The sequence below is a fragment of the Petaurus breviceps genome, unplaced genomic scaffold, assembly GCF_028583685.1.
Source record: "Petaurus breviceps papuanus isolate PSGF00001 unplaced genomic scaffold, PetGlider_PUasm1.0 131, whole genome shotgun sequence".
Taxonomy (NCBI): domain Eukaryota; kingdom Metazoa; phylum Chordata; class Mammalia; order Diprotodontia; family Petauridae; genus Petaurus; species Petaurus breviceps.
Window position 1 is genome coordinate 2,162,552 of NW_027185674.1, and position 4,113 is coordinate 2,166,664.

The 4,113-nt window shown below is 42.5% G+C and overlaps 1 protein-coding gene across 2 annotated transcripts in view; it reads left to right on the forward strand.

The window, feature by feature from the left end:
- Positions 1 to 3,400: 3,400 nt before the first annotated feature.
- Positions 3,401 to 4,113, forward strand: part of DYM (dymeclin) — a 622,931-nt gene continuing 622,218 nt past the window's right edge. The window contains exon 1 of one of the 2 annotated variants that reach the window (XM_069104416.1): positions 3,401 to 3,653. The gene's annotated coding sequence lies outside the window, so the exon portion shown is untranslated. The remainder of the gene's footprint in view (positions 3,654 to 4,113) is intronic. The other variant, XM_069104414.1, reaches the window with a different exon arrangement.

A 4,113-nucleotide genomic window follows, 5' to 3' on the forward strand; every position in this document is an offset into this window, starting at 1 on the left:
TCCACTGCTCTATTCCTCAGCCAGTACGAAGTAGTTTTGATGACTGCTGCTTTATAGTACAGATTAACAGCTGGTATAGCTAGTCCACCATCCCTAGCATTTCTTTTCATTAATTCCCTTGATATTCTGGACCTTTTTTTCTTCCAAATGAATTTTGTTACTATTTTTTCTAGCTCTATAAGGTAGTTCTTTGGTAACCTGATTGGTATGGCACTAAATATATAATTTAATTTAGGTAAAATTGTCATTTTTATTATATTAGCTCGACCCAGCCACGAGCAATTAATGTCTTTCCAATTAGTTAGATCTGACTTGATTTGTGTGAAAAGTGTTCTGTAGTTGTGTTCATATGGGTCTTGGGTTTGTTTTGGCAGGTAGATGCCCAAATATTTTATAATGTCTACAGTAATTTTAAATAGGTTTTCTCTTTCTATCTCTTGCTGTTGAATTTCATTGGCAATATATAGGAATACCGAGGATTTATGTGGGTTTATTTTATATCCTGCAACTTTGCCAAATTTATTTATTGTCTCTAGTAGTTTTTTTACTTGATTCTCTAGGATTCCCTAAGTATATCATCATATCATCTGCAAAGAGTGATAGCTTGGTCTCTTCTTTGCCTAATTTGATTCCTTTGATTTCTTTTTATTCTCTAATTGCTACTGCTAACATTTCTAGTACCAGATTGAATAAGAGGGGTGATAGTGGACATCCTTGTTTCACCCCTGATTTTATTGGAAATGCTTCTAGCTTCTCCCCATTACATATAATACTTGCTGATGGCTTTAAATAGATGCTACCTATTATTTTAAGGAAGGCTCCATTTATTCCTATTCTTTCTAGTGTTTCTAATAGCAATGGATGTTGTATTTTGTCAAAAGCCTCTTCTGCATCTATTGAGATAATCATGTGGTTTTTGCTAGTTTTATTGTTGATGTGATCAATTATATTGATGGTTTTCCTAATATTAAACCATCCTTGCATTTCTGGAATAAATCCTACCTGATCAAAGTGTATTATTCTTGTCATAAGTTGCTATAGTCTTTTTGCTAATATTTTATTTAAAATTTTTGCTTCTATATTCACGAGGGAGAGTGGTCTACAATTTTCTTTCTCTGTTTTATCTCTTTCTGATTTAGATATCAGTACCATATTTGTGTCATAAAAAGAATTTGGTAGGACTCCTTCTTCACTAATTTTCCCGAATAGTTCATAGAGTATTGGAATCAATTGTTCTTTAAATGTTTGATAGAATTCACTAGTAAATCTGTCTGGCCCTGGAGATTTTTTCCTAGGGAGTTCACTGATGACTTGTTCGATTTCTTTTTCTGAGATGGGGTTATTTAAGTAATTTACTTCCTCTTCAGTTAATTTGGTCTTCCTATATTTTTGTAAATATTCATCCATTTCACTAAGATTGTCAAATTTATGTGCATACAATTGGGAAAAATAATTCTTAATTATTGTTTTAATTTCCTCTTCATTGGTGGTAGGTTCACCCTTTTCATTTTTGAAAGTCATAATTTGGTTTCCTTCTTTCTTTTTTATTTTATTGACTAAGGGTCTATCAATTTTGTTGGGTTTTCATAAAACCAGCTCTTAGTTTTATTTATTAATTCAATAGTTTTCTTAATTTCAATTTTATTAATCTCTCCTTTGGTTTTCAGTATTTCTAATGTAGTATTTAATTGGGGACTTTCAATTTTTTTTCTAGCTTTTTCAATGGCATGCCCAATTCATTTACCTCTCTTTTCTCTAATTTATTTATGTATGCACTCAGGGATATAAAACTTCCCCTAAGAACTGCCTTTGCTGCATCCCACAACTTTTGGTATGTTGTCTCATTATTGTCATTCTCTTGAATGAAGTTACTAATTGTTTCTATGATTTCTTGTTTGACTCACTCATTCTTTAGGATTAAATTGTTTAGTTTCCAATTAGTTTTTAGTATGTCTTTCCTTGGCCCTTTATTACATATAATTTTTATTGCATCATGATCTCAGAGGGATGCATTTATTATTTCTGCCTTTCTGCACTGAATTGTGAGGTTTTTATGTCCTAGTACATGGTCAATTTTTGTGCATGCACCATGTAACGCTGAGAAGAAGGTATATTTCTTTTTATCCCCATTCAGTTTTCTCCAGAGATCTGTCATACCTAGCCTCTCTAAAATTCTATTCACCTCCTTAACTTCTTTCTTGTTTATTTTGAGGTTGGATTTATCAAGCTCAGAGAGGGGGAAATTAAGGTCTCCCACAAGTATAGTTTTGCTATTTATTTCTTCCTCGAATTCCCTTACCTCTCCTCTAGGAATCTGGATGTTATACCACTTGGTGCATATATGTTAAGTAATGATATTGCTTCATTTTAGATGGTGCCTTTTAGCAGGATATAGTTTCCTTCCTTATCTCTTTTAATTAGATCAGTTTTTGCTTTTGTTTTATCTGAGATGAGGATTGCTACCCCTGCTTTTTTTAGTTTAGCTGAGGCATGATATATTTTACTCCAGCCTTTTACCTTTACCCTGTGTGTATCCCTCTGTTTCAGATGTGTTTCTTGTAAACAGCATATTGTAGATTATGATTTTTTATCCATTCTGCTACCCGCCTCCATTTTATGGGAGAGTTCATTCCATTCACATTCAGTTATGATTATTATCTGTTTCTTTCTCTCCATTCTATTCCCTCCCCTGTTACTGCTTATATTTTTTCTCCCCTTCTCCCTTCCCCTCCTTAATAGCTTTCCTTTTGATCATGGCCTCCCTCAGCATTCCCTTATCAGCCCCGCTCCCTTTTCCTTCCCTTACTTCTTCCCTCCCTACTAACCTCCCCCCCTTCCGTAGCCCTTTCCCCCCTCCTACTGCCTGTAGGTTATTTTTATACTTAATGAAGTATGTTATTTCTTCTTCGCACCAAGAGTGACAGGCACAAATCTCATGCGAAGCTCCTCTCCCTCCCCTCTTTCCCTCTATTATGATACATTTTGCATCTCTTCTCCATAGAGTCCTATGCTTAACTGGTTGTTATTCCCTCCTTGCACCAGACCCAATGAGGGAAAAGCTCATAAAATACTCATCTCCCTTCCTCCTTTTCCTCTGCTATACAGTTTTTATGCCTCTTTGTGTGGCATAATTTACCCTTTTTCACTTCATTCATTCCTCTTCTTCCACTGTAGACCCTTTGTGGCCCTTGACCTTTACCAGCACGCATCCGCTGGCCCCTGGCCCTCTGGGATCCAGGAATCTTATGACAGGTGCCAGGCACACGTGGGTGTCTTCCCAAGCGGACTCCATTTCCCAGCATCCTTCAGGGCGCAGAAATCCGAGCTCAGCGCCTCGCCCACGTGACTCCTCAAGCCCCGCCTCCCCGCGCCTCCCCGGCAGTTTGTTTGCGTCGGCACCTCCCTCGGCCCGCCCCTTCCCCAGGGAGAGACCAGGACCTAGGGAGAGAGAGAGAGAGAGAGAGAGAGAGAGAGAGGAGACCGGACGAGAGAACGCAGGCGAGTCGACGGGCGGGCCGCAAGAGGGAACCCGGCGACGTGGAAAGATGGAGGACTGAGCAGGCGCGCGCCTCCTCCGGCTGGCGGCGGCGGCCTCTGCCCCAACTCCCCTCGTTGGAGCCCGCGGCGCGGGAGCCGGGACACCCCCGAGCCAGGTGAGGAGGGAGGGCGGCGGCGGCGCAGCTGTCCGTGCCCGCCGAGCCCCCTCCTGCACCCGGGGACCCGTCCGACCGCCGGGGTAGGGGGTCCGGGCAACCCCTGCCGAGCTGGGGTGGGGGGGCGGGGGGGGGGGGGCTCCCGAGGAGGCGGATGGGGAGGGGAGGGTCTGGAGAAGGCAGATGGGCTGCAAGGAGGGTCCCGAGTTAGATGTGGAGGTAGGAGGTCCCTGAGTAGGCAGATGTGGAGGGAGGGGTCCCCAGGGGGCAGATGTGGAGGCAGGAGTCCCCAGGGGGCAGATGTGGACCAGGGGTCCCTAGTGGGTAGATGTGGAGAGAGGGGTCCCCAGGGGGCAGATGTGGAGGCAGGGGTCCCCAGGGGGCAGATGTGGAGGGAGGGGTCCCTAGTGGGTAGATGTGGAGGGAGGGGTCCCCAGGGGGCAGATGTGGAGGGAGGGGT